Raw genomic sequence first — 21964 nt, forward strand, 5'->3', positions numbered from 1 at the left:
TTTTCCAACGTCCTGTGGCGTCTCATTCCCTGGTTCGCACCTTCTTTCAAGGTGTTCGACATTTGGCTCCTCCCAGGAACGAGCCCTTACCTCTATGGGACTTGAACTTGGTTCTGTCCGTGTTACAGCGTGCTCCCTTTGAAAACATTCGGGAAATATCGTTGTCTCTGCTGTCTAAGAAGGTTGCCTTTTTGGTGGCGATCACTTCGGCTCGCAGGGTGTCAGAACTGGCAGCGTTATCTTGCCGTTCTCCGTACTTGGTGGTTCACCAGGATAAGGTTGTTTTGCGTCCGTATCCCTCCTTTCTTCCTAAGGTGGTCTCTGAGTTCTACATTAATGAGAAAATTGTCCTACCTTCGCTTTGTACGAAGCCTAAGCATCATAAGGAGGTTGCTCTGCACTCCTTGGATGTTGTCAGGGCGATCAGGGTTTACCTGTCATCTACGGAATCTTTTTGGAAGACGGATTCCCTCTTTGTCCTTCCTGAGGGACCTCGGAAGGGCATGGCTGCATCCGCAGCGACTATTGCCAAATCGATCAGACAGACCATTGAACAGGCTTATGCTTTGAAGGAACGGGTTCCACCTTTCCCTGTTAAGGCGCACTCTACCAGATCTGTGAGTGCGTCCTGGGCCTATTGGCATCGGGCCTCGGTGGCCCAGGTGTGCAAGGCTGCGACTTGGTCGTCAGTGCACACCTTTTCCAAATTCTACATGGTAGATGTTCTGGGATCAGCTGATGCCTCCTTTGGCTGCAAGGTTCTTAGTGCGGCAGTGCTGGGTCCCTGGCTGTTGGTATTTGCTTTCCTGGGCTGTTGCTCCTGTTGAGCATTGTTTTTCTGTTGCCCAGAGGTTCTCTTTCTGTGCATGTAAGGTTCCTTTCTCTGATGTGGGTACTGCATTGCCTTTTCTACGGTTGCGTCTCCCACCCCTCATGTCTATACTGCTTTGGGACATCCCAACAGTGATGACTTGTAGGTGGCGGTGACTGTCGGAGGACGTAAGAGAAAACTGAATTTTTGTAAAATCTTACCTGTAAAATTCCTTTCTCTGAGTCCTCCGACAGTCGCCGCTCCTGCCCCTCTTTTGGGGTTCTTATTACCTACTGCTATGCTATCAAACTGAGTTGGGAGTGGTCACTGCAGGGTATTGACCAGATGGGACAGCCCCCATGGGTGTGTATATGCAAATGCCTTTGTTCTTTTGACTAAGTCTTTATGCCTAGCTACTCCTGCGGAGCGGAAGTCAATACCCAACAGTGATGACTTAGAGGTGGCGGCGACTGTCAGAGGACTCGGAGAAAGGAATTTTACAGGTAAGATTTTACAAAAATTTTAACTTTTACAGTATTTAGGGTAAAAAAATTATTTTTCAGTTTTTCATGCAAATGGGTTTTTTTAATTTTTATTCAATAGCGGAATAGAACAACAGTATCCAACCTGTTAGGTGTGCGGCGCTGCACATTTCACGCAACCTCAGTGCATATGTGTGTGCTTAATTTGTATTTAAAAAAGAAAGAAAAAACATTTTTTCCTTCATATAAAGACTGTATGTCAGACAGACATTGCTTTTCTAACCTGGTCTTCAAAAAGCACCAATGTGAGGGGAAAATAGTTCTTTTACAGTATTTAGGGTAAAAAAATTTTTTTCAGTTTTTCATTCATACATTACAGTGAGATACACCCATTGCATACTGTTGTATTGCGCCTTGCAATAAAAAAAAAAAACATTTAGCGGACAGAACGATATTAAATTGCAGCTTAGTCTGTATCTGTAGGTGTGAGATACACTCGTTGGATACTGTTGTTCTAGTCCGCTATTCAATAAACACCCATTTAGGGGAAAAATATTACATTGCGGCTTAGTCTGCCTATTTTACTGTGAGATACACTCGTTTGATAATGTTGTTCTATTCCGCTATTCAATAAACCCCTTTTTAGGGGAAAAATATTACATTGCGGCCTAGTCTACATATGTTACAGCACAACAAAGCACACAGGTCTCGCATGGAGGCCCAGTTACTGGTGGTAAAGTGGAGCTGTTACGCAGAACGACTCATGCGTGCGTGCTGCAGCTGAAATTCCACTATGGCCTGCTGCTGCTCGCACAGTCTGGCCAGCATGTGCAAGGTGGAGTTCCACCTTGCGGGCACGTCACATATGAGGCGGTAAGCGGGAAGGCCGAAGTTACGATGCAGTGCTGACAGGCGAGCAGCAGCAAGGTGAGAACGCCAAAAGTGCACACAGACGGCCCGCACTTTCTGCAGCAGCTCTGCCATATCGGGGTAATTTCTAAGGAACCTCTGCACCACCAAATTCAGTACATGCGCCAGGCAAGGGAGGTGTGTCAAACTGGCTAGACTGGTTACGAGCTGCTACGAGATTTCCCCCATTATCGCACACCACCAGGCCGGGCTTGAGGCTCACTGGCACCAATCACTCATCGGTCTGCTGTTCAATGCCCCTCCACAACTCCTGCGCGGTGTGTGTTTTTTTTCCCCCCAAAACAGGCAAGTTTTAAAACTGCCTGCTGCCATTTACCCCTGGCTGTGCTGAAGTTGGTGGTGAAGGTGTTACGCTGACCGGATGAGGAAGCGGTAGAGGATGAGGAAGCGGAGTAGGAGGAGTTAGGAACAGGAGGCAAACTGAAGCGCTCTGCAATCCTCGGTGGTGGAAGGACATGCGCCAAACTGCCATCCGCCTCAAGCCCAGCCGCCACTGCATTTACCCAGTGTGCTGGGAGATAAAACGTCTCTGACTGTGCTTACCGGTCCACGTATCTGTAGTTAGGTGGACCTTGCCATAGATGGCATTGCGCAGTGCACACCTGATTTTGTCACCCACTTGGTTGTGCAGGGAAGGGATGGCTTGGCTGGAAAAGTAGTGGTGGCTGGGCACGACGTACCGTGGGACAGCCACCGCCCTAAGGTTTTTAAAACTCTGCGTCTCCAGCAGACGGAATGACAGCATTTCAAAGGCCAGGAATTTTGAAATGCTGGCATTCAGGGCCAGGGATCGCGGGTGGGTAGGGGGCTACTTCCTCTTCCGCTCCAGTGCTTGGGAGATAGAAAGCTGAACGCTTCCACGGGACATTGTGGAGATGGTTGTTGGTGACCCAGGTGGTGGTGTTGCTGGCAGATCCTCTGTTTGCGGGGTGTTAGGTGCCACTGTCACTACAGAGGTGGATGAAGTGGCCGAGACTGCAGCAGAAGAGGAAGCAGGAGGAGCCAGAGACCGTTGGTTTTTGAGGTGTCTACTCCACTGCAGCTCGTGCTTTGCACTTAGATGCCTGGTCATGCAGGTTGAGAAGGTTTATGCCTCGCTTCAGGCTCTGATTGCACAGCATGCAAACCACTCGTGTCCTGTCATCAGCACATTGTGTGAAGAACTGCCACGCTAGGAAATTCCTTTGAGCTTGCTTTGGTGTGCTCGGTCCCTTGCTGCGTTGGGCAGTAGCAGGCGTAGTGTCTAGGGCACGGCCGCTCCGCTTTTGCACCCTGCTCCCTCTTCTGCTGTGCTGGTGGCTCTGTGCGACCACCGCCTCTTCCTCCAAACTACTCAGGTCACCTGCATGACGTTCATTCCATGTGGGGTCGAGGACCTCATCGTCCTCCACATCATCTTCCACGCAGTCTTCACCCCTGCAACCCTTGTCGGTCTCCACAATTTGGAATTGCGCAGCAGTTGGCACCTTTGTTTCGTCATCATCCGAGACGTGCTGAGATGGTCCTCCCATGTACTCATCTTGAGACATAAGTGGTTGGGCATCGTTGCACTCAATCTCTTCCACTTCTGGGGTGGGGCAGGGCTAGGTGGATGGCCCTGGGAAACCATGCTAACAGTCATCAAAAAGAAGAGACTGCTGCATGTCTTGGGGCTCAGACTGCTTGGCTGATTTGCAAGGGGGTTAAGTGAAAGATTGATGGCCATCGGCTGCAGGTGGCAACTCTGACCTTTCAGCAGAAGACTGGGTGGGAGACAATGTGAAGGAACTGGAGGCACTGTCGGCAACCCAATCTACTATCGCCTGTACTTGTTCTGGCCTCAACATTTGTAGAGGCGCATTAGGCCCTGCCAAATACTGCTGTAAGGTTCTGTCGCCTACTCGCAGCTGAGAAAGGTGTTTCACTTGTGCGTGTAGCTGGCACAGATTGACCACGTCCTCTCCTTGCAACAGGAGCTCCACCAGCAGCACCACCACCCAGCACTAACATGGTGGAGCAGTATGTGTGCACACGCCTAGACGTACTGAATGACGGGTCTGCCCCCTTCAACTTCTGGCTCTCCAAATTGGGCACATGGCCTGAGCTTGCCCTTTACGTCTTGGAGGTGCTGGCCTGCCCTGCAGCCAGTGTATTTTCTGAACGTGTATTTAGCACAGCTGGGGGCGTTATCACAGACCAGCGCAGCCGCCTGTCCAGAGCCAATGTGGACAAGCTCACGTTCGTTAAAACGAACCAGGCATGGATCCCACAGGACTTGTCCGTACCTTGTGCAGAATAGACATGTATACCGGCCTTACCCAGCCATTGTATTTGATCTTTCTAACTCTTTTGGGGTGTACCCTAATTTAAAAAGAAATAAAATTAAAAACCAAAACCAGTGTTGGCCACCTCAACCTCCTCCTCCTCCTCCGCCGCCGCTTCCACATACACCGCCATATCCTCTGCCACCTCAACTTCCTACTCCATATGGGCCTCGTCCTCCTAGATCAAAATGATTATTTTTTATTTTTCTGTTTTTTTATGTTCTTTTAAGTTATTTCCCTATCCACATTTGTTTGCAGAGCACTTGCCATGCTCTTAAGATGATTTTGCTGCCATTTGCAGCCCTCTAGCCCTTTCCATGTTTGTTTTAGAGGCATTTTAGTGCTCAAAAGTTCTGGTCTCCATTGACTTCGATGGGGTTCGTGATCGGGACAAAATTCGGGTTAAGTCCGGGTCACGAACCCGGACTTTTTTTTCCAAGTTCGGCCGAACCCGAACATCCAGGTGTTCGCTCAACTCTACTCTTCACAATCAGTGGTATATTTGACAATAACAGCCTCATCACGCATTCCCACAGATTGGCTGATAAGCTTTGATGCTATTTGAAAATCACTGCCTAAAAGTAATTAAAAGGTTGCTCCACTTTCATGGGGAAAAAAATAGCAAGTAAAATAATTTGATGAAGCATATGCAATTGCTACACAAGCCATATTGTAATTGTAGCACTGAGATTTCCTTTAACCACCTCCCACCCGGCCACTGCACATATATGGCCGGGTTGGAGTCTCGTCCTTCTGATCAGACGTTCCGGAACGTCCTTCAGAAGGAGGGAGATCGCGCTGCCACGGGGCACGAGAAGCGGCGCAATCTCGATGTGCCTGTGTCCCTCGGACACAGAGCAACAAGTTGCAGCAGGAGGGCCCTGTGATTGGCCCTCCTGATCACATGACGGCTTCGTCCAATCACAGCTGTCATGTAATGTAAATACAGCCGTTGTAACGGCTTTGACCTCTTCTTCTCCTCACACAGATCCTGTCAGTGAGGAGAAGATGATCTGTGCTGCAGCTAGGGGGGATCAGTGAGTTTTTCTAATTACTCACTGATCACAGGGGGGGTCTGTGCTGGTAATCAGAACATTGATTACCAGTGCAGCCCTAGGGGGGGGGGGGGGGAGGGTGCCACTAGAGCCACCAGGAATGCCCACCCATGACCACCAGGGATGCCAATCAGGGCTCAGAGAGCCTGCCAGTGGTGCTCTCCCTATCAGTGCTGCCCACGAATGCCATCTATCAGTGCTGCCCACCAGTGCCCATTATTGCCATCTATCAGTGCCACCCACCAGTGCCCATTATTGCCCACCAGTGCCGCCCATCGGTGCCGCCCATCAGTGCCCATCGGTGCTGCCTATCAGTGCCCACCAATTCTGCATATCAGTGCTACCCATCAGTGCCACATATCGGTGCCCATTAGTGCTGTATATCAGTGCTACCTATCAGTGCCCATCAGTGCTGCATATCAGTGCCACCCCATCAGTGTCTCCTCATCAGTGCCTGTCAGTGCGGCCTCATCAGTGCAGGGAAAAAACGTATCTATTTACAAAATTGTATAACCTAACCAAAAAAACTTTTTTTTTTTTTCCAAACTTTTTGGTCTTTTTTTTATTTGTGCACCAAAAAAGAAAAACCTTGCGTTGATCAAATACCACCAAAAGAAAGCTCTATTTGTGGGGAAAAAATGACACAATTTTGGTTTAGGTACAGTGTTGCATGACCGCGCAATTGTCATTCAAAATGCAACAGCGCTAAAAGCTGAAAATTGGTCTGGGAAGGAAGGGGGTTTAAGTGCCCAGTATTGAGGTAGTTAAAATTGAATGCAAGACAGCAACCTGGATGGTGTACAGAAACCCCCAGATATGTAATTTCCTGCTTGTGCGATTGGCTTACTGGTTTTCCCAGAATCCTGCACTAAGATACAAGTCAAATTTTAGACCTCATCTGCAACATAAAATTCACTTTTGTTCAGATGCTCCCAATAGTAATCACTTCCTCATTAGAACATGGCAAGTGCATCAACTGAATAATATTGAAAAAGTCACTCCCATTCTATTAATATCCAGAGACCCAAATGGGGAAATTTATTAATGGAGCACTCAGTATCTGGTGCAGTTGTGCATGGTAGCCAATCAGCTTCTAATTTCTGCTTGTTCAATAAAGGTTGACAATACAACATAGATGCTGATTCGTTTCTATGCAGAGCTGCACCTGATTTTTGCACACTCCCAAACATTCGAGCAGAAACCGTTGCAACAAAGTTTTGTTAAAATCCCTAAAATTGATCGCCCGGAGGGGGATGTTTTTTCTTTTTCTCAACAAAAGTGGAGTTACTATTTTAAAGGGGGTGTAAACCCTTCAGTTTATTTTTTTTCTGTATAAAAATAACAAACTTGCCTATACTCACCTGCTCTGTGCAATCATTTTGCACAGAGCAGCCCAGATTCTCTGCTTCTGGGGTGCCAGTGCTTCAGGCTCCTCCTCACCATCTTGTGCCCCCATGGAAAGCCGCTTTCCATGGGGGCACCAGTGCAGGTACGCTCCAGAGTCCTGCTGCTGCGTCCATTGACACACAGTGGGACTTGTCCCTGCTCCCGTTTTACTGGATTTGATTGACAGCAGAGGGGGCCAATGGCTCCTGCTGCTATTAATCCATCCAATGAGGAGAGAGACAGTGGCTGGAGCCTCTGTGCTCGTGCAGATCGATGGATCCGGCTCAGGTAAGAAAAAGAAGGGGGGGGGGTGAAAAACTCTTGAGGCTTTACAACCAATTTAAGGGTAACTCAGTGAAACATGTAAAAAGGCTCATGGAGTACCACCTGCTGACTAAAAATGGTAAATCTAAAATAATTTGCAATATTTCATATTAGCCTGGCTAAAAATGGATTTTCATGTATTACTCCTGAACGAGAAGTAAAGGAAAACAATATAAAGGCCCCATGCACACGGGGCGTTAGAAAAAACGTACGTCAAAGTTAGTTCTGACGCTGGAAAAAGCAGCTGTAAAAACGTGCTTTCAGTAGCTTTTTCCATTGGCGTTATTGCAAGTTTTGCCACGTTGCTTTTAGCAGCGTTTTTTTCTGCCTCCATTCAAAATCAATGGTTCCCTATGGGAGCCTATTGATTTGAATGGAGGTCGCACTGCAACACCGCAAGTCCGATCCGACTTGCGCTGTGAGAATCTTGAGGGGGAACTCCATGCCAAAATGGGGAAAAAAATGGCGTGGGGGTCCCCCCCAGGTTCCAAACCAGGCCCTTCGGGTCTGGTATGGAATTTGAGGGTAGCCCCACGCCAAAAAAACGGAGTGGAGTCCCCCAAAATCCATACCAGACCCTTATCCGAGCATGCAGCCCGGCAGGCCAGGAAAGGGGAGGGGACAAGCGAGCGAGCGGCCCCACCCCCCCTGGACCACACCAGGCCACATGCCCTCAACATGGGGGGGTGTTGGTACTTTGGGGCAGGGGGGGCTCTGCACCCCCCACCTCAAAGCACCTTGCCCCCATGTTGATGAGGACAAGGGCCTCATCCCCACAACACTGGCTGGTGGTTGTGGGGGTCTGCGGGCAGGGGGCTCATCGGAATCTGGAAGCCCCCTTTAACAAGGGCAAGGGGGGCCCCCAGATCCTGGACCCCCTCCCTATGTGAATGGGTAGGGGGTACACTGTACCCCTACCCATTCACCCCATAAAAGGCAGTGTATGTAAATAACAGGAGACGTTTTGGAAAGTTTATTAAAAATCTTCATCTGTTCGTCTCTGCTCTGGTCTTCTCCCTCTCCTGGTCTTCTGCTCTTTTGCTGTCCGCTCTTCTGCTCTCGGCTCTTCTCTTCTCTTCTTCTTTTTCTTCCTCCGGTCCTCCTCCGACGATGTCTCCGATAATTATGCCGGTCTCCGGTCTCTGCAGCTTGTTATATAGCCATTGTGGGCGTGGCCCCCTATGACGTCATCTAGAGGCCCCGCCCCCCATGTCACAGATGACGCCATCTGTGACATGAGGGGGCATGGTCTCCCGATGATGTCACCGAGCGGCCACGCCCACAATGGCTATATAACCAGCTGCAGAGACCGGAGACCGGCATAATCATCGGAGACATCGTCGGAGGAGGACCGGAGGAGGAAGAAGAGAAGAGCCGAGGGCAAAAGAGCAGAAGACCAGGAGATTTTATATATTTTTATGCTTTACTGTTTTCTGCTCAGACGTTCTATGCAGGCTCCTCCTCTTCACCCCAACTTCAATGGTGGGCAGTCATTGGGGATATAGAATATACCAGGAACAAAGTGTACTGTGGCGACGCCCCTTCATGAGGTGGGGCGTTGATGCTATTCATTTGCAGTATGTCTAAGTCTTCTCAGTTGATTGATGATAGCTGTCATACAATCTAGAATACTGAGGACATCTTGTGGTGAAGATTATGTACTGGAGGTAAATTTTGGATTGAAGTTATATGGTTGTGAGCCTACAAGAAAAAAAAAATTGTTGGAGATAGAGTTTGAGGTAATAGAAAATATCTCAGTCGGGACACTTTTTTTTTTCCTAGTAAAAGATGTCAGACATGGGATTTTTTCTCAACTATGGAGAGATTGTCTCAGTCGCGAGAGAAGATGAGGAAAAATCCTCGTAAAAAAGGACAGAGCGCCACAAAGATGAGGATTCTAAGGCCTCATGCACACAGGGTGTTTTTACAATTGCTTTTAGCAGTGTCAGGCGTTTTTTTTAATTTTTTTTGCAGCTTAAAACGCTGCTCCGTGTTTTTCTATGGCCTCATGCTCACACAGGCTTTTAGGAGCTGTAAGTGGCATAGGCGGTTTAAGCTGTAAAAAAAAAAAAAAAAAAAAAAAACAGGGCCAGCAGCGTTAAGCTGTAAAAACGCCTGAAGCTGCTAAAGGCTGCTTAATGCTGCATACAGCAATAGGCCACTTCAGACGTTTTTAACCACTTAACGTCTAGCCACGTAGACCTACGTTGGCTGACTTTGCGGGGTTATACCGGGATGATGCCTCTAGCTAGAGGCATCATCCCGGGAGCCGCTCGATCGTTACCCGGGGGGCGGGAGGAGACTTCCCCCTCCCGCCGCCTTCCGTGGCTTTGCTCGGGGCTCCCGTCAAATAAAGTAATGTATACTGTAATAAAGTTAAAAAAAAAAGAAATGGGAAAAAAGAAAAAAAAAATTTAGCCGTCACCGTTAGCTCGCGCACAAAAAAAAACGTATACACAAGTCGAGCCGCGAATGAAATCACTGTTCAAACCACACGTGTGAGGTATCGCCGCGATCGCCAGAGCGTGGGCAATAATTTAAAAAAAAGAGCTACACTCTAACTCTAAACTGGTAACCGTTAAATAAATTTAAAGCGTCGCAGATTGAGATCTATATTGACCGTAGTTTGTCGCCATCCCACGGGGGGGGGGGGCGCAATTTTAAACTGTAACATGTTCAGTATCTATTTACTCGGCGTGACATCATCTTTCACAATATACAAAAAAAATGGGGTAACTTTACTGTTTAGTATTTTTTAAATGCAGCGAAATATGATTTTTCAAATTTTTTCCAAAAAAATGGCGTTTTAAAGACTGCTGCGCAAATACCGCGTGACAAAACATTTTGCAATGACCGACATTTTATTCTCCAGAGTCTTTGCTAAAAAATATATATATATATAATGTTTGGGGGTTTTAAGTAGTTTTCTAGCAAAAAATACTGATTTAAACCTGTAAACAAAGTGTGTCAAAAATAGGCTTAGTGGTAAAGTGGTTAAGCTGTAGTAGTTGGATTTGAGGTTGGACAATAGAAGAGGGCAGAGAGAGGCTGCTAAAAGTGCCTAAAACGTTCATTAACGCCAATACAAAACTCTTCTAAAAGCACGTTTTTTCAGCTGCTTTTTCCTGGGGTCAGAACTGGCTTTGCAGCTCGTTTTTTCAAATGCCGTTTGCATGAGGCCTAAATCTTCTAAGAAAAACATGAAATTCCACTAGACCTTGAGCAGTATATATATATTTATATATTTTTATATATATAATATATAATTTTTTTCTTAAACCTGATCCTTTTATGCTGAATGGTTAAAGTGATTGTACATGATCACCTTGTAAATCAGCCCATTTAGTTTACAATTGCAAAAGGCAAAACACTTGTGTAAAGATATATATTAAAAAAAAAAATCATTATAAATACCTTCCCGCCCCCTTCTTTTTTTATAAGTGATCACATTTCGTCTTCTCCCTCTATTCTCTGGGGGGGGGGGGAGACAGCATACACTGAGCTTCCCGGAGAAAGGCTGTGCAGGGAGGGGCGTGTCAGGACAAGTCTGATCATTGGAGGAGAGCAGGCTGAGTTCCCATAATGGCTAGAAAACTGACCACAGTTTGATCTCTTTAGTGTGGTCAGTTTTTAATGGGAAAGCAAAGGGAGTGGCAGGAACACCAGGCATTTCATACAAAAGAGAACAGGATACTTTTCTCTTACGTCCTCCGACAGTCGCCGCCCCTTCATATTCATCACCAATGGGTTATGTCCTCTTATCCGTAGGAGTAGCTAGGCAATAGAATATGTTAGTACAAAAGACTTTTAACATATCCCCACCCCCAGGGGGTGGTCCCCTCAGTACATAACCCTCCACTTCCTGTAACCAAACCAGTTTCATTTGTCTAGCTGTTAGGAGTGGCTGGATGTTTCTGTGCTGGGACACCTTGTCCCAGCTCTCTTTCCTTTCTTTGGATTTTATTTGAGTTTTTTCTCTCTCTTTCTTGTTAGCTGTTATTTTATCAGCGTTAGTTAGTTCTTCGGAAGAAGAGGATCATGCGGGCTGCGTCTCGGGCTGACCTCCCTGGTCGCAGGTTGTGGGTCAGTGGTTTCTCAGCCCGCCATCGAGCGTTCAGTCAGGTATCGCTCCTGAGTTTTCTGAACGACCCATCCCTGTGTCGTGCAGGGATGCCAGGTGAGGTGGCTACCTCACCGGACGCTGTGCGGTTTCTCAACCCACCTCCTGATGCGTCCTGGATGCGACTCTCCCTGCCTTATGTTCAGCGGTTTGTTCGCCTGTGCGGGTTCCCCACGCCATGTTAGAGGTAAGTGTATGTATGTGGGGACCTGTCTGTCTGGGGGGTGTCAGTCTGGGACTGTGTTACCTTACCCTGTGTTCACAATATTACTGTCTCCCTATCCCTCATGTTGCATGCTGTGGGCTGCAGGAGGGGGGGTTGTGCTGCACTCTGTGTCAGTTTGTATGTGAACGGCTGTGTGCTGTGGGGCTTGAGTTTTCTCATGCTTGGGGCACATTACAGCGCCGCTGCGGCAGTTTAACATGTTTCCTTTTGCTGGGCAATTAGGATGTTTCTTTTACTTCACCCTCATGGGGTGTGGGAGCGGCAGTTTCGGCGCCAAACGGCGCCATTTTGGCTGCGATCGCTCCGGCCGCATGTTTTACATGCATGGCGGCCATTTTCTTGTAGCCTCCATAGGCTTTAATGGAGCGCCCTGTATACCAGCATTCAGGAGCACCGCAGGCAGCAGCAGCAGCGATATCCAGGTTCGTTTCCCTCTATTCCCTGTATCCTGCCTTGGTTTAATTGTCCCTGTGGGGGTCCCTTGTGTGGGGTGTTTGTGTGCAGTGGGCTACGATCGCAGCGCTCTCTTAAAGGGGCGGTCACCCATTTATTTTACTGCTACAGGGGCATGGATTCTCAGGAAAACAAATTTCCTACAACTTTAGTGGGGAGCCAGGGGTCTGTACTCTCCCCCCATGGGGGGGATTTGGCTGCGATTGTGGCTAGCCTTGCGACTCAGGTGCAAATGCTGGTGGCTGCTCAATCCACAAAGGCCCATTGTTTCAATTTCCTCTGATTCAGAGGGTGATGGTACTGGGGCTGCTGTGGCTGGGGTCTCCTTTTCGGGGTCCCGTTCCTCCCTGGACCTTGTCGGGTCAGATATGGAGGCTGAGGTGGAGGGGGTTGATAATTCTCCCCCTGGCTCGTCTGAAGAGCTTGCACTCATGGATGAATTGGTTGCTTCTATCAAGCAAACACTGCGGTTAGAGGAGGAATCATGTCCTCCAGCTGCCTTGGCGACTGATGGGACGCAGAAAAGGCGCAAAACGTCGCAGGTGTACCCCTGCACTGCTGATTCAAAACGCTGTAAAAGAACAGTGGCGTAATATACGCAAGCCATTTGCTGTACCTAGTAGTTTTAAGCTACGCTATCCCTTTACGCCTGCTACTGATGAGCGCTGGTGTATTCCACCGCCGGTGGATCATGCGATAGCTGTTTTAAACAAATCCACTGCGATTCCGGCTGAAGACACCCCGGTGTTCCGGGATGCCACGGACAAGAGAATGGAATCTCTTGCCCGTCACACCTATTCTATTATGGGTCCTATGTTAAAAGCTTTATTCGCTTCTCTTATGGCGACCCAGGCGGTCGCGAGCTGGACGCAGGTGCTTAGGCGGGTCCTGGTGGCTGATTCTGCCCCCCAGGCGACTTTGGATATGGTGGATAAAATCCACCAGGGTGTCATGTACTTGTGTGATGCGGAGCTGGATATGGTTCCGTTGGCTGCACGTGTACACAGTGTGGCGGTGTTAAATTGCTGCCTGGTTTGGTTGAAGTGTTGGTCTGTGGATCAATCTTCCCGTGAGACCTTGGCCAATCTGCCTTATGATGGTTCTCGCCTTTTTGGCGAATCCTTAGATGCACTAATTAAGTGAGTCACGGGTGGTAAGAGCACGCTCTTGCCTCAATCCCACAAGCCCAAGGCGGCTCCTGGTAAGAAGGAGCCGTGGGCAGGTAAGCAAAAGTCCGGCCAATCCGGTTCTGCGGCCCACAACAGTGCGGCCTGAAGGGGCGCCCTCACCCGAGTCTGGGGTGGGGGGACGCTTGCTCGGTTTTCTCTCGGCCATGGCTGTCCCGGGTTCGGGACAGGTGGGTTCAGGAACTCGTTCGATCTGGCTACAAGATCGAGTTTCTCTCTCGGCCGATGAGCAGATTTTTTCCCTCAAATCTTCTGTTATCCCCGGAGCGTTTGCGGGACCTGCGCCTAGCGGTGCAGGACCTGAGGGCTCAGGGTGTGGTGGTCCCGGTACCTCATCGGGACAGATTTCGGGGGTTCTATTCCAATCTGTTCACCGTGCCCAGGTAAGAGGGCAAGGTACGTCCGATTCTGGACTTGAAGGCGCTGAACCGCTTTGTGCGGGTGCGCAAGTTCCGCATGGAATCCCTGCGGTCGGTGGTGGCTGCCCTGGTTCCGGGGGAATTCATGGCTTCCATCGACTTGAAGGATGCGTGTCTTCACATCCCCATTTTCGAGGGTCACCAGAGGTACCTTCGATTCGCCATAGCGGAGGATCATTACCAATTTGTGGCTTTGCCTTTCGGTCTCGCCTCGGCTCCGAGGGTGTTCACCAAAGTGCTGGCACCGGTTCTGGCCTTGTTGAGAGCCCAGGGCATATCGGTCCTGGGATGTCTGGACGATATTTTGGTTCGGTCTGCGACCAACCAAGGTCTGGTGAAGGCTCTGTCCGTCACGTTGCAGACTCTGCAAGAGTTTGGTTGGACGATCAATTTCCCAAAATCAACATTGTGCCCGTCGGTCCGCCTCCCGTATCTGGGAATGATTCTGGACTCTGTCCAGGCGAAGGTCTTCCTACCGGACAACAAACTCAGGGCTCTTCGGGAGGGAGTCAGGTCCCTCAGGGACAATCAGTTCTCGTCCATTCGGACGTGCATGCGGTGTCTGGGATTGATGGTCTCGGTTTTCGAGGCGATTCCCTTCGCTCAGTTTCACACTCGGGGTCTCCAAGCGGAGATATTGTCCAGGTGGGACGGGCGACCGCACTCTCTGGATCTTCAGATATCCTTGCGTTCTCAGACCAGAAGGGATCTTCTGTGGTGGCTTCGGTCCCCCTCAGTGTCGGGGGGCAAGTCTTTTCGTCCCCTTTCGTGGACGGTGATCACCACGGACGCCAGCCTGTCGGGCTGGGGTGGTGTTCTGGGCGTTCTGTCCGCCCAGGGTGTTTGGTCGCAGGAGGAATCCTCCCTTCCGATCAACGTTCTGGTACTGCGAGCGGTACTCCTCTGTCTTCGTCGTGGGACGGACAGTCTTCACGGCTGTCCGGTCAGGGTGCAGGCGGACAATGCCACGGCGGTGGCTTACATCAATCACCAAGGGGGCACCAGGAGTGCCCAGGCGGCTCGAGAAGTGGCCGCGATTCTGTCTTGGGCCGTGACGCATGTCCCGACAATATCAGCTGTTCACATTCCGGGAGTGGAATATTGGCAGGCGGATTATCTGAGCCGCCAGATCCTGGACCAGGGGGAATGGTCCCTTCACCCGGATGTCTTCCAGATGTTGTGCGCGAAGTGGGGTCTTGCGGAGGTAGACCTGTTCGCATCTCGTCTGCACAACAAAGTTCCACGGTTCGTGGCAAGGACGCGCGATCCTCGGGCAGACGCGTCGGACGCGTTGGTTGCCCCGTGGCATCAGTACCGACTGATGTATGCGTTTCCGCCGGTTCAATTACTGTCCAGGTTCCTTCGCAGGTTGCACTCGGAACCAACTGCGGTGATTCTTGTGGCACCGGACTGGCCTTGCCGGTCCTTGTACGCAGACCTCGTAAATCTGGCAATCGACGTCCCGTGGCGTCTGCCTCTTCGAGAAGATCTTCTGTCGCAAGGACCGATCTTCCATCCTGCTTTACAGTCGCTGGCTTTGACGGCCTGGCTGTTGAAACCGAGGTCCTGAAGACCAGGGGTCTTTCCCCTGAGGTCATTCACACCTTGATCACTGCGAGGAGGTCTTCCTCGGGGAAGGTTTACTACCGTACTTGGAAGGCATGTTTTGCCTGGTGCGAATCCAGGGGTTTCTCTCCTACCACTTAATCAGTGTCTAGGGTGTTGCCCTTCCTTCAGACGGGTGTTGAACAGCGTTTGGCGCTGGCTACGATCAAGGGTCAGGTGTCCGCTTTGGCCGTTCTGTTTCAACGTCCTGTGGCATCTAACGCTTTGGTTAGCACTTTTGTGCAGGGGGTACGTCATCTGATCCCTCCTAGGAGGGACCCTCTGCCCCCTTGGGACTTGAATCTAGTCCTGTCTGTATTGCAGCGTGCTCCTTTTGAAAGGATCAGGGAAATCTCGCTGTCTTTGTTATCCAAGAAGGTCGCCTTTTTGGTGGCTATCACCTCGGCTCGTCGAGTGTCGGAGCTGGCAGCCTTGTCCTGCAAGTCTCCGTATCTGGTTGTGCATTTGGACAAGGTGGTCTTGCGACCTAACCTTTCTTTTCTTCCAAAAAGGGTTTTGGACTTTCATCTCAATGAGGACATTGTCCTACCTTCGCTCTGCGCGAAGCCTAAGCATCCGACGGAGGTGCTGCTTCACTCCTTGGATGTTGTCCGGGCGATTAGAGTCTACTTGAAATCGACTGAGTTTTTTCGCAAGTCGGATGCCTTGTTTGTTCTTCCGGCAGGTCCTCGGAAGGGCATGGCGGCGTCGGCGTCTACATCGCCAAATGGATCAGACAGACCATTGATCAGGCCTATGCTTTGAAGGGGAAAGTTCCCCCTGTACCTGTGGAGGCGCACTCTACCAGATCTCTGAGTACGTCTTGGGCCTGTCGTCATGGGGCCTCTGTGGCCCAGGTGTGTAAGGCGGCGACTTGGTCGACCGTTCACACTTTCACAAAATTCTACAGAGTAGATGTTAAGGCATCGGCTGATGCTTCCTTTGGCCGCAAGGTTCTCGGTGCGGCAGTTCCCTAGAGCCCTTGTTACGGGTTCTTTGACTGTTTGGGACATTTGTTTTTTCCCTGGGTTTTCTTGCTCCTGTTGAGCGAGTGTTTTGTTCTTATGCCCAACTGGGTTCCTTCCTTTGGTAAGGTTCCTTTCTCTGATGGGGAGATGGCGTTGCCTTGGGCGCGGCTGCGTTCTTCCCACCCCTCATGTTTACACTGCTTGGGGACATCCCATTGGTGATGAATATGAAGGGGCGGCGACTGTCGGAGGACGTAAGAGAAAACGGAATTTTTGTAAAATCTTACCTGTAAAATTCCTTTCTCTGAGTCCTCCGACAGTCGCCGCCCCCGCCCCTCTTTTGGGGTTTTTCATGTACTCTCTACTGCTATTTCACTGAAACTGGTTTGGTTACAGGAAGTGGAGGGTTATGTACTGAGGGGACCACCCCCTGGGGGTGGGGATATGTTAAAAGTCTTTTGTACTAACATATTCTATTGCCTAGCTACTCCTACGGATAAGAGGACATAACCCATTGGTGATGAATATGAAGGGGCGGCGACTGTCGGAGGACTCAGAGAAAGGAATTTTACAGGTAAGATTTTACAAAAATTCCGTTTTTCATGCAAGTAAATGGTACAGCAGGCACAAATCGGGAATATGACATGCTGGATTAACAAACACTTTATACCAGGATTATGCTTTTATGGGGCCAGAAACTGTCTGTCTGTTTGGAACAGTCACTTTCATTGTTCTGAGTGATATGGGCCCTTGTCTTCTGTGCCGACTGTCCGGTTCTGTGAGCTATAGACATTGCAGTTGGCTACCTTGTAACCATGTTTGTTTTTCCAATTCGGTCATTCGTTTAGGAACGTTATGTGGAAGTTAAAGCCCTTTGTGTTTAGGGGTCAGATTACTATGCCCAAGATCTGTGCTTTCAGTCAAAATATTAATCATGGTGTTGCAGAAAAATCCTTTCAAAAATGCTGTCCTGGGAAAAAGGGAAAGCATTTGAAATACGCTTAGGCCTTATTTTTCTTTTTTAGCTTAACACCGCCACAAGACCAGATGCCAGTATTGCTGAATTGCAGGGGGTTGAAAATGTAACCCCAGGAATGGGTATATTTAACCACTTCCCTACCTGCATATAGGGAAATTACGCTGGCAGGAACCCTCTGTCATATGACGTCCGCCTGTTCCCACCGCCCTCCCGTGCCCCCGGGGGAATGCAGCATGACGATCGGGGATGCGGAGTGTCCCTTGGGACACAGCCCAACCCGATTGGTGTTAAGAGCCAATAAAAAATGGCTCTCTACCATGTGACCAGCTGTGTCAAATCACAGCCGGCCACATGTACTGTCCTCGTGCACGCCGCTTGTGCGCGCCCCCAGGGGCGCGCAGATGGGGGATGGAGAGTGTCACTCTGACAAAGTCCATTGCTGATCAGGGTAAAAAGCTAATGAAATTGGCTCTTTACCACGTGACCGGCTATGTCCAATCACAGCCGGTGACAGAATGTCAACAAAATCACGGTACCTAACTGTTACCATGTTCTTCTCCTCACACACACATCCTGTGTGAGGAGGAGATTGCAGTAACAGATAATTAACAATTACAGTGCGCACCAAACACACTTATTGGCCCCCCCCCACCCCAAATAAAGAGGACCTGTCACTAGCCCATCAAAGTACCTGTCACTAGCCCATCAAAGTACCTGTCACTAGCCCATCAAAGTACCTGTCACTAGCCCATCCCAGTACCGGTCACCAGCCCATCAGGTACTCTGATGACAGGTACTCTGAGTACCTGTCATCGAAGTACCCGAGTACCTGTAATCGGAGTACCCGAGTACCTCTCTGTAGCCCACCAGAGTACCTGTTTCCAGCCCAGATTACCCAAGTACCTCTCTGCAGCCCATCAGATTACCCAAATACCTCTCTGCAGCCCATTAGAGTACCCAAGTACCTGTCATCGGAGTACCCGTGTACCTGTCTCCAGCCCATCAGGGTATCGGAGTACCTATCTGCAGCCTGAAAGAGTAACCGAGTACCTGTCTCCAGCCCATAATAGTATCAGAGTACCTCTCTGTAGCCCATCAGAGGACCCGAGTACCTGTCTCCAGCCCAGCGTGCCCGAGTACCTATTTGCAGCCCATCAGATTACCCGAGTACCTGTCTCTAGCCCATCAGAGCACCCAAGTACCTGTCTGCAGCCCATCAGAGTACCTGAGTACCTGTCTGCAGCCCATGCCTCATAGATTTTGTTGGGGTGTTTGCTTTCCAAAATGTGGTAATTCTGTGGGCGCTTCCATTGTTCTGGTTCTCCAGGGCCTTCAAAGGTGTGATAGGTTGTAATGAAATTATATGTGTAATTTATGCTCCTAGAACGCCTGACGGTGCTACTTGGATGTTGGGCCTCTGTATGTGGCCAGGCTGTGTAAAAGTCTCACACATGTGGTATCGCCATACTCAGGAGGAGTAGCAGAATGTATTTTGGGGTGTCATTTTTGCTATGTACATGCTTTTGTTAGAAATATCTTATAAATTGACAACTTTGTGTTAAAAAAAACAAAAAAAACAAATGCGTTTTCATTTTCTTTCCACATTTTCCAAAATCGTGTGGGGAAAAAATTACATGTTCAAAAGACCCATAATGTCTCGTAGAATAAACATTTGGGGTGTTTGCTTTCCAAAATGGGGTCATTTTATGGGTAATTCGATTGTCCTGATGCTCCAGGGCCTTCAAAAGTGTGATAGATTGTTAGGAAATTATATGTACCTGTTTTTCCGCAGTCTTCACTTCTCTACATCCGTTCAAAGTTCAGAATTTATGAAGCTTGTCTGAGCTTTCAGAAAAAAAATGGGGCATGAAGCTTAAGTTACACTCTGAAGAGCTCTGTGAGGAGAGCTCTGAGGTGATTGGAGGGAAGGAAAACTTGTTCATGCTGATAGCAGAGGAACAAAGCAGCAGACAGAAGTGACACTTAGTGCTCTTAATTGAGACAAGTACACACTAGGATATGCTTTGTTTATATTTCATGTCTGTGGTTTACAGCCAGTTTAACCACTTCCATACAGGGTAGTTACACCCCCTTCTTGCCAGACCAATTTTCAGCTTTCAGCGCTAACACTTTGAATGATAATTACTCAGTCATGCAACGCTGTACCCAATCAAATTTGTTATAATTTTTTCACACAAATAGTTTTCTTTTGCTAGTATTTATTCACCGCGGTTTTTTTGTTTTGTTTTTTGCGATATAAGTGAACAACGGAATCCGTTGGCGGAATGGACATGTGTGAAAGGGGCCTTAGAGTCTACAAGCTATGGTGCCAATCATTGAAAATTGATCACACCTGATGTACTGATGGCCTATCTAATTTCTTGAGGCCCTGAAATGTCAGGACAGTAGAAATACCCCCCAAATTACCCCTTTTTGAAAAGTAGACATTCCAGGGTATTTAGTAAGAGGCATGGTGAGTTTTTGATTTTGTAATTTTTTCCCACAATTCTTGGGAAAATTAAGAAATAATTTTGTGTTTAAAAAAAAAAAAAGTCATAAGTTATTTCTCTCACACAGTATATGCATACTTGCAATTACACCCCAAAATACATCCTGTTACTCCTCCTGAGTATGGCAATACCACATGTGTGAGAATTTTCCATAAATTTTTGGAAAACATGTTTTCTCTTACGTCCTCCGACAGTCGCCGCCTCTTCATATTCGTCACATATGGGGTATTAGACTTTGCTCCGAAGGAGTAGCTAGGCAACAGAATATGTTAACAATAAAGCTTTAACATATCCCACCCTCAAGGGGTGGTCCCCTCAGTCAATACCCTCCTACTTCCTGCAACCATATCTCAGTTTTAATGTCTAGCTTGTCAGGAGTGGCTGGCTCTCTCTGTGCTGGGACTTTCTGTCCCAGACTCTTTCTTCTTTTTAATATTTTGTTTGAGTTTTCTCTCTATCTTTACTTAGCTGTTATTTTTGTCAGCATTAGTTAGTTCTTCGGACGAAGAGGATCATGCGGACTGGGTCTCGGGCTGATCCCCCTGGTCGCAGGTCGTGGGTCAGTGGCTTCCCAGTCTGCCATCGAGCGTTCAGCCAGGTAACGCTCCTGGCACAGTGAACGACCCATCCCTGTTCGGTGCAGGGATGATTGGTGAGGTGGCTACCTCACCGGACGCTGTGCGGTTTCTTAACCTCCATTGTGTGCGTCTTGAATTGCGACTCTCCCTGCCTCATGTGCAGCGGCTTGTTCGCCTGTGCGGGTTCCCCACGCCATGTGAGGTAAGTGTATTTATGTGGGGACCTGTCTGTCTGGGAGGGTCTCAGTCTGGGACTGTGTAACCTGCCTTTAATCACACTGCTTGTCTCCCTATCTCTCGGCTGCATGCTGTGGGCTGCAAGGGGGGGGGGAGCTGTATGACACTGTGTGTGTCAGGCTGGGCAGTGTGAGAAGCTGTGTGCTGTGGGGCATGTTTTTTCTTGGCATGTTTGGGCATATACAGCGATCGCTGCGGCGATCTAACATGTATCCTTATATTGGGATGTAATGTGTGTGTTTTTATGCACTATGGAGCGGCGTTTTCGGCGCCAAACGACGCCATTTTCTCTAGCGCTCATCGACAGACGTAGTCCTCGGTGATACACCACCTTCGGGTTATGTTACCTCCGCAGGAGCAGGACTAGACAGGAAATTAAAAAGCTCTGGCCACACCCTAGGGGCAGTCCCAGAGGGTATATCCTCTCTCTCTCTCTGCCTCAGCAAATCAGTTATTTTCTGTCTAGTTAGGAGTAAGGACCTAGATACCTTGCTGGGATCTTCGGTCCTGGCAAGATTTTTTTCTTAAAAAGATTTTTTAGACAGCTTTTTTCTCCAGTGTTCCTGTGAGATCTTCAAGCAAGAAAGCTGAACTGGGCGACGGGCTGGATGTTGAGATCCGGTGGTCACCCCAGTTCAGCCTACGAGCGCGTGCAGGCCATAGCTCCGCGCTGGGTCGGCCGCGACAAAGTCCCATTAAGGGACTGACCCCGCGAGTTAAACGTCTCGCTGAAACGCCAAAGACCATGAGTCACGGCGTCCGTATTGGTCGACAGCCCTCCCGCCCCGGTGGAGAGGGGTACTGTCAGGAGTTGGTGCCCGCCTGGTTCCGGTATGGTGAGTAGTATGTTCCCCCTTTTTCCCTGACGGGTTTTGTGGTGAACGCGGGCCCCTCTCTGTATGGTAAGAAAGAGTCCTTTCTATCCTATAACATGTCACAAATCCTCCTACTTTGAGTGTGATTTATGTGTGCAAAAGCCAGGAGGCTTGGTTTGGGAGCTAACAATCTATTGTATACATGTTTTAAAGATGTAATCTGTGGCATTCTGGGAATCTTATGGGTTAAGTATAAGCTACCTACCAGTCAGAAGCCACGGACATGTAGACTGCCTTCCAAATCAGATCTCCAGCTATTTAGCAGGCCTCCCGAACGGCCACGCGGTCCGCCAGGGCCGGTACCGCCAACCACGCCATATCCCCATGCAGAGAGAGTGTTGTGTGCCCTGCAGCACACCGCTATTCAGTTTAGGCCGCCGCCATTTTTTTTTGCTGGATCGCACGAGCCGCCATTTTGGCGTAGCCTCGTGTCTCCAGCATGGGGGCGGCCATGTTTGAGGTGATTCTACACCTCGTGGAGCTTGGGGGAGGCGCCGGAAGGCGTGCAGAGGGGCG

The 21964-nt window shown here is 49.1% G+C and overlaps 1 protein-coding gene across 3 annotated transcripts in view; it reads left to right on the top strand.

Annotated features, from left to right (window-relative positions):
• CLOCK (clock circadian regulator) overlaps positions 1 to 21964 on the top strand; it is a 391283-nt gene that overhangs the window by 107540 nt on the left and 261779 nt on the right. The window lies entirely within an intron of this gene.

This window comes from Pelophylax lessonae (genome assembly GCF_965119305.1).
Source record: "Pelophylax lessonae genome assembly, chromosome: 1".
NCBI classification, from domain to species: domain Eukaryota; kingdom Metazoa; phylum Chordata; class Amphibia; order Anura; family Ranidae; genus Pelophylax; species Pelophylax lessonae.